The sequence below is a fragment of the Opisthorchis viverrini genome (genome assembly GCF_000715545.1).
Source record: "Opisthorchis viverrini unplaced genomic scaffold opera_v5_14, whole genome shotgun sequence".
Classification (NCBI taxonomy): Eukaryota; Metazoa; Platyhelminthes; class Trematoda; order Opisthorchiida; family Opisthorchiidae; genus Opisthorchis; species Opisthorchis viverrini.
In genome coordinates, this window is record NW_008751670.1 from 1,136,062 (window position 1) to 1,145,108 (window position 9,047).

Sequence of the window (9,047 nt, forward strand, 5' to 3'; positions counted from 1 at the left end):
ATCATTTGGTAGAAGGGGCGATTTCACTTAGCACCTGATCAGGTACTGTTAACCCATGAGGACAAACAACCCGTTTCCTACAAAGGCGTACCTACTGAGACGCCATAAGTCATAAAGAAATCTAGTGATTATACTCATATTCCATGGATGAACTGTTATAAAAGGTCTTACCCAAAATGACTCGTAGGGTGTGCTGTACTGAAGTTCACGGCACCTGAGAAACATTGGTATAACACGGTTTGTTTTGATATGGAAACGCAAATATGGATGCAGTATGCGTTCCGTCACTTGATTCCAGCACAAGTACACTTCTTCACTCTTGGAATTTCACTGGGACCGAGGGCAAATTACCGCACCAAATGAGAAAGCAGCGAGCACCAAATTGTTTAACAAAGTAGATCAGTACTTTCGGTGGTAGTTTTTTGTACCCTAAGTGGTGAGGACTTGGCAGATAGTCAGCTAAACGTAATCAACTCTCAAACAGTAGTGTTTCATATGTTAATGATGCGTTCCAAGCGTCCAACTCTTCTCCAGGTAGCCGTCGATTGACTTATAATTGGCTGTAGACGAAATCTACTCACCTCGAAGAAGATGTTAAGCTGTAGGCGCAGGATTGCGTCGTGTCCTTGGTGAGCAAAACTGAATCGTAAAACGGGTACTTTGCGTACCTTATGTCATGTTCGTATAATCGTCGGATCCCTTGACTTTCGACCGGTTTTTGGTCCGCAACTATGGCATCGACAATGCAGCCATTGATCACATAATATGGCTTTCGTGTCAGTTGCGTGTATGAGCACAAAGCAATTATCCAGTAATCAGTTAACGCCTTCTCGAAGACAGTGGAGAAACCGGCTTATCCAAGGAAATCTGTTCAGAGGAACAGACAACGACCTTGTTAGTCATGAAAAGAAGAAAAATTCGGTTTAAATGTGCTTAAATGCGTACAGAGAAGCAATGGATTAAATCGGTTTTGAGCACATCTTAACAAAGGCGCATCATTTTCGAGAAATACACTGATTTACAAATCAATTTGGTTTTCACGAGAGACTCAACTGAATCTCTCGTTTATGATATGCTACAAATGAATGTGCTGCACACAGGCTGCCTCATGATCCATTTGGCACGATATTCGAGATATCGCAGAACATCCAGTTGTAGAACATCATAAACGAGAGATTCAGTTGAGTCTCTTGTAAAAATCAAGTGGATTTGCAAATGAGTGTATTTTTCGGAAACAGTCCAATTTGGGTTCAAGTAGAACATAAGGTTAACAGAAACGCGGAGACTGCACCTACCTGATGAGCCCCAAGAAGTGTGAAACCGGTCGTGGGCTGTCGAAGAGATTTCAGCAACCTGGTGAGTAGTTTCCTTTATGAAAAAAAGGCGCATCATGTTATGGACCTTTCTGGTTTGAAACACAAGTATTTTAGTGCACTGTTTATAAGCAAACGATTCCCTCAAATATTACAGATTTTCTGGAGACTTACATGTGTCGGGTTAGGTTAGGCATTCGACAGTGTAGGCGCTTCGTATAATTTAACTGCTAGAGCGTAGCAGGTAGCACTAATTTCCGAAAGCCCCAAGCGCATATTCTAGGTTTGTCCGATGACCCCGATTGCCACGGTTAAATGACCGTTTGAAACCAGACTCTTTGATACAGGAATGGTTGCTGGTGTTTGTTTGTTTATTAGGACTCTACTAATGGCCAGGTGAAGTCGCCGGCTAGGGCAAATCTAGTGAACTCAAAGGCTCAGTTACTATCGGAAAGATCTGGATCCGGAAGCGTTTAAATAAAATCTGATACCTGCTTAAGGTCTTCCGAATAATGTAACTGTAGATCTACAGAACCTCTACTTATGAGTAATTCCAACTTCTGAGGTTGCTTACAACGCTCCTTATCCAGTCGTTTGACGTCACTGCTTTGTGATTGAACAAGCATATCTCGTGTCCTCGTAGCATGTTTAATTTCCGGTGCTGTTACGCAACACATAATCAGGCAATGGTCACGTAGTCTCGATCTTCCTGTCTGGAACTCCACACTTTACCTGTAGATACCGTTCAGACAATAAACGGAGAGAGAAAGAGTTCAAAACCTTAGTCGTTTACGCGTGAGTAGATTGCAATCTATTTAAAACAAACTACTGATTTCGCCCCTTCTGATCCGGAACTACTGAAGTTAAAACGGATGATGTATGAGCTCCGTGAGGTAACTGTCGGACCACCCGTATTTTTCACCGGAAATCCACTCTTTCAACAAATGGAATCAGATGATATTTGGTCAGAAAGTAACTAATCGTACCGGAGATAGAAGAGGGAATTTAGAGCTCACAACCGCCAATCTTCCCAGCAGCACACAGATGACGTCACCTCGATTGACGATAAAACGTTTGCAACCAAACTGCCCGGCTCACTGACCAAACCAATAACCATCTATGCTATCTGAGCGACCACTATTCTCCTTACTAGAAGTGTCCCTGTGATCAGGTAGTGCAAAAACATTAAAAAGTGAAGAACGGGTGCGGTATATTCATTGACCCCCTGAATGCTACCTTCCCTTCGAGAGGGACTTTGATGACAGTAAGTAGCCATTTCACCCAGGGCCCTTACAAACCCCTTTTGTCGCGCTTTCAAAGCGCAAGAGACAGTACATCTTGGCCGACACTTCTTCAGTTCTACTTAACGTTAACCACCAATTCAGTGCTGACCTCATGTGTTTGAGTATCCTTGTACACTTTTTGTCAGTGTACTCCTTGGGGTTGCAGTCAGGTGCAAGTTTGCCAGTGCAACAGCCGCACACAACGGAACAGAACCCAGCATTTGACTGAGTGAGAAACGTGGACCACTATGCTGTCTCGTTCAACTATCCCACTAATCTGTCTGCTTGGAGCACCGATAGGTGAATGTGCGAATTTGAATCCTATTAATTCTTCAGTAGTACTGATTCCACGTTACTCTGAGCTTAGAATACTCTGGAACTGATTACTCACTTGTGGAATCTCTGTTTGTCCGACCAACATGAGATCACTTTGATGGTTAAAGGCAGTCCAGCTTTGACACAGTCAGTCCAATATAGAAATCAATAAATACGAGGCAGCTTGAGCTTGGCGCACTTCTCAAAGTTTACAAATGTCTCAATTGAATGTGCGTTGTGCATTTTTAATTCTTAATCACCCACACTTGGATTGAAATCCTCCTCAGCTTACGAATCTAGCAACATGATGGGGGGGCTGTTAGTAAGACACCCGCATTCCTAATCGAGTAGATTGTAACCCCCAACCAGACACCTGTTCGACGAGTCAATCAAGGCTAGAAATACCTGTGGTCAAAGCTGACTAAATCGGGATATGTTCTCAGTACAGCGCTTAGAAGTATACGACACATGTCGGTTAGAGTACGGAAATGGGTCTAGTTCGCTGCTCCAGGAATAGTGCAAATGCACGAAAAACTTTGACCAATGTCTCGGATGGCAGTGGAGAAATAACTATGAAGCAACAAGCAACTGTAGTAAACGGCAAAAAAACAGATCCTGTTGCTTGCCTGAAGCACAGAGGCAGCAGTTTTTGTGATTCAGATGTGGAATTTTGGAACTTCCGAAACAAGCAAATCAATCTTCCTGAGGTCTTCCTGTCACTACATGTTTTGGCCTTATATAATTCATTCATTCCTCATTCTTCCAGGCGCTCTCTTTTTAATTTCTATTGTTAGCGATGTCATGTGAAACACACACCTTCAGGCAGTGATCGTTGGAACAGAACAGATATTTAGCGGACTTGATCGGAATTTCTATGCTTTCGTTGGAACAGAACAGATATTCAGCGGACTTGATCGGAATTTCTATGCTTCCGATCTCTCCAAATTTCCTTCGGGACTGTTGAAGAAGAGCTTGGAAAGTGGTCTCACGCTCCTTTCTATGTGACTTGAATTGCGTCTTGCATTGAACAAACTGAATATGCGTTTGTTGAGCATGTTAAATGCAAAGGGCTTGCCAACTACACACAGGTGGTTTCTAGCAATACCTTATCGAAAATTGGGCAAAATGGGATTTACCTGAATACGAAGACGAAAACAGATCCTCGTTTTTCGGAGGATAAGCTTAGTCACTCAAGTGGAAATGCGCAAATCCCGAGAGATAAACGACGCCAAATGGATGAACTTCCCGGAAGATTTGACGAGTCGTCAAGCTGACTGTTTTTCAGTGATAAAAGGATAAGATCGAATTTGAAAGAAAACGGAGCTTGGTCAACCACCGAATTTCATGTTGATTTCCGCGAAATCTGACTAACTGAGTTAAGCAGTTTCACAGTCTCTAATTTGAAACTCCCCAACCTGTTAACGGCCATGCCCCGGCAGCAACCTTTATGAAAATATACTGCGATATCTCGAATATCGTGCCAACTGAATCATGAGGCGGCCTGTGTGCAGCACATTCAGTTGTAGAATATCATAAATGAGAGATTCAGTTGAGTCTCTCATGAAGACCAAATTGATTTGCAAATGAGTGTATTTCTCGAAAACTGAAATACTCGCTTGTTTTTAAGGGCCCACGCAGAAAGAATAGAGAACCGGCTCACTTTAAAGTTGGAGCAGCTGGTATCAACTGTCACTGCTACTCCAAGTGCAATTCAAGCAAATTATCCTTCCGTTTTTAGCATTTTTGTCCAAAATTCCTTTAGAGAATATCCCAAAAATGAATGAAGAGAAATACCGGTTGAATGCAGTGTTTCATGGTACACCTAAATATAATTTGGGTATTTCCGAAGCGTAAAAACTTCCGGAAGATGGGCGGTTTCGTCGTCAAGAGAAACAGGACATGCAGTATTATGTGAACAGTCTCGCTGCTTTGCAAGGAAACAAGTCACTTCAGTCAAGTCTTCGCCAAAATCTGAGTATTGTCAAACCGTGGATTTGGAGTCAACTCACAGTAAAAAACCTCGATGAATACCGGAAACCTCCAGAGAATTCGCCCCAAAATACCATTTTGTGGGCTCTGAAATTCCTATTTCCAGCAGTTAAACTATGTAAGTCCAAGTCCCAATTGAATTGCGCCCCTACCTGAACTTAGTGATATTGGTAATCATAATAGCCTGCTACTCAACACTTTTGAAATAAACGTCCATTCCAATCACCCCGTCGAAATTGGTGAAGTTGCAGTTTGGTGTATAAACTAGCGTACGTGCACGAGATACTTTTCAACCTGACTTCTTCCTGAAAGTACCTATCCCCAGAGGCAACTTATAGTACTATGCCCTTTTTGGCTTTTCTCGAAGGCACACTCACTGAGGACACCGGCTTTTGAGAAGCACTATGTGTTTACTCTAGTCTGTGCACAACGACAAGTGGTCATCATCCACCTACCACTTCTACGCAGCGAAAAATTTGTTCACAGAAGAAGGGAGTATTTGAAAAAAAAGCCGGTGAAACCCACTTTCTCGAAGAAAACATGGAGCGCTAGAGTGTGAGTAAAGACCGCAAGAACGATACACTGATGTGGTTTTCAGCTGATCCTCACTGCCTTACATTCCATCGACAAAATAACGTAAATTGAACCCTATCATAGAGACAGTTAACCCGACCATCTCTCCTAAGTCCTTCATCATCAAGTTGTTCCCCCAACTTTGCATGAGACTTCAAAGTTACAGTCGATATTTCAGCCTTATGAGTGAACCCGACTTCAATGTGTACAACTGTTTTACTCATGATGAGATTCACCGACTGTAAGTGAATAGGCTATTACTTTTTTTTTCACCGTTCAACTACGAATGACTGATCAGCTTGGTAACACACTACTGCCAATGACCTCCAATCACGCGTTTTGCGTCAAATGATCCAGTGAAAATAAAGTATTCGAGTGATGACTACACATGTGAAATTTCCCTTTCCGATTGGGCTAATTAGTGTTTATCCTTATTTTGAGTACGCAAACCTCAGTTGACCAACAGAACAATTTGAGAATATAGCATGCCCCACTGAACCATTGGATTTATTCATCTGGTGAACTTTTCCCTCTTTTAAGTAAAATTCTTGCAAACTAGAGCAGTCGACAAAAGACTGATCTTCGCATACGCTGCGCATAAATGGTTTCCTTTGTTTAGACGCAATACACTACTCATAAGATTGCTGAAAATTCGTCGACAGCCCACGACCGGTTTCGCCCTTCTTGGGGCTCATCAGGTAGGCGCAGTCCCCGATGTTCCGTCAACCTTATGTTCTGCTCGAGCTCGAATTGCACAAAATCAGCGAAATACACTCATTTGCTTGCAAATTTGGTTTTACGGTAGACCCACCTGGAACTCAGCTGAATCTCTTGTAGATGATGTTTTCAAGCAACTGAATGTGCTGCACTAGGTAGCCTCATGTTTCAGTAGATACGCTACTCGGGATATTGCGATACATGAATAAAGAGATTCAGCTTGGTTCCAGGTGTCTCCCGCAAAACCAAACTAGGCTTGTTTTGTCATTCAACGGTCAATCAAATACGAGTTCGAACTGATAGCGGTCATCCTATTTTAACCACAACCAACGAACATTTTCCGAAAATCAATATTCACCTGTTCAGCAATCCACCCCCTCCCTGATAAATTCTTATCGATTATGATCACAAGTGAACCAGACAAGGCATGAAGTAAGTTCTTCTTCTTTCCACAATACAACCTGTCTAATACGGTCAGTTTCGTCTCTCTGTGTTTTTTTTTCGGAGATCTTTATAGAAATAAGGCATTGTTCACCTAATGGAGACGCACAGTCAAAACCCATATCCCCTTTGGTTGGGAATGAGCGAAATAGGCCGTAAAGAGGGAATTTGTAGATAGCTCGAGGGAGAGTAAGCTTTGTTCTTAGAATAACAAATGTGGATTAACGCGGAATCTATCCACTAGCAACACTGACGCCTTGGTCATGCTTGCATGCGGACAAAATTTCGGCCATTCGGACGCGATGAACCGAAATCCCCGGCCAGAAAAAGTACAGAGGCTTGTTACTGCCATCTTTTTTCAGACAATTATCGAATTACATGCGTGATAGCGAACAAAACCAGTGTTATTCACTGAAAATTTATATCGCAGCTCCCAAAGATTTTGGCCCATGTTCCAATTGGTGTGGATAATCGCGGATGAAGAGCTAATGTTGATTAGGGATGAGAAAGACAGTCTGTTTTTTTCAAAAAAAGAGAAGCCATCTTTAGAGCAGACAAATAAAGCGATTGTCCTTTTTTGCTACTACTTCTCTCGTCCAATTAGACTGGGCAATATGGGATTTTAACAACACAACTCGAAGTCAGAAACTGGTAAATGGTTGGTAACAAATGACCAAGAACAAGGAGACGAAGTTTTTTTTAAAAAAAATGAGGCTGACTAAATGGCTAACTAAATATAAGAATTCGTGAGATTAGCCATCCCGAAACGAACAGGAAAGTGTGCTAACGCTGTTAGGAACGTACAACTAGTCGACCAGGTTTTTATGCATAGGCGGGGCATGCGCTCCCAAAAGTAACTGGCAAAGTCAATCTGGGAAAATCTTAAATTCTGAGTAAAATTAAAAGTTTTGGAAGCACTTTTTCTCTCGCTGACCCAGCCAAAATGGGAAATAACACTGTTACAGCGATAATATGTCTCAATTACGGAATAGGACTGATAGAAACTCGCTAATCCGCAAGAAGGACGAAGTTGCTAATTCTCTGTCAGTTTCCATGTGTGATATTAAAGTTCAAGTGGAATACATCAGTTCCTGAGCAGATGGCCGATGTGTTTGGTTCTCAAAAGAGATTATCCATGCGTTTCGTCCTGGGTGGGTCTCACTAGGTGAATAAAGCAGGTCTGTCAAAATGTAATCACCGTTTACCTGTCTGTTTCTACCCACTGCGCAGGTATACGCCGTGCACAGGGATCAAGCGGTGCCCTAATGCAGCCCATGCGGTGGAAGTTCACGAAAACTTCCAGAAGACTTAGGTTCAATTCTCGCTTTTTTCGCGATTTCCGTGCAGGACTTTAATAACTAAACCTTTAAAACTTGGTCCTCAAGATTTCGGTCGTTTGGAAGGAGTTCCATGCAAACAAGTTTGAACACTGGCCGCAGAATTTGAGCTCTCTTAACCAAATCGCTTTTACCTATTAAGCTTTAAAGAGGAAAAACGCGTTCTGGACTGCTCTTTTGGATTGATCACCTCGTACATCATGAATAGTACCATTCTGTCAAAGTCATTTACAGTAATGTGAAAAGCTTTTGGAAATTTAATGGGGCTTTCGTTTTGTAAATGAAGCCGCTCCATTTTGAAAAGTCCGGAAGCTGTTATATCCTTTTTGCGGATTACCAGCAAGACCCACCTAAAAATTTCCATTGGAGAGTCCTGAATCCGCGACTTCGCACACCTAACCGTTTGGCCACGAACGGCTGACCCACTTCGTGATCAACTTGCACGGGACATAACAATACTCATCATCCAATCACAAAGACCACGTCACGTCATCAAGTGCTGACTGCTTCAGAGGAAGAATAAGTTTAGCAGATGAGTAAAACTCCCATCTGAGTAGTCCTCACTTGAGAAGCCAGTCGGCCGCTGTGTTCAAACTGCTAGCCGGGGAATTGGAGGCCGAACACTCCCTTGAGCTACGTGAAACAGCTGAACAGTGTTTTTTTATTATTCATCATAGATTGGCTTCACTTGCAAAAAGGAAAATTATTCATCATAATTGGCTTCACTTGCAAAATGGGAAATTTACATACTTGCTGCCCTACCAGATCCCTTAGTAGATTGATGAAACAGTTAGGAAACAGTGCGGAGCAGATATTTTGCAAGTAGAAAACTGTCTATTGGTCAGTCATTTGATTCAATCGAATCTCCAAAGAATTTTCAGGTAGAGACAATCGTTATTATAACTTTATTTTTGTTCACATTACCCCCGTGAAAGACGAGGAGTCGAGAATCAACTTGAAAGAATTCTAGGGGGAGTTGAATCCTAAATTTATCCCTTTTCTCAGCAGTAAGATGTATAAATATGAACCACTGTGTTTGCTTTCTGCAAGAGTCGATACCTATATATATCGGAAGAGCG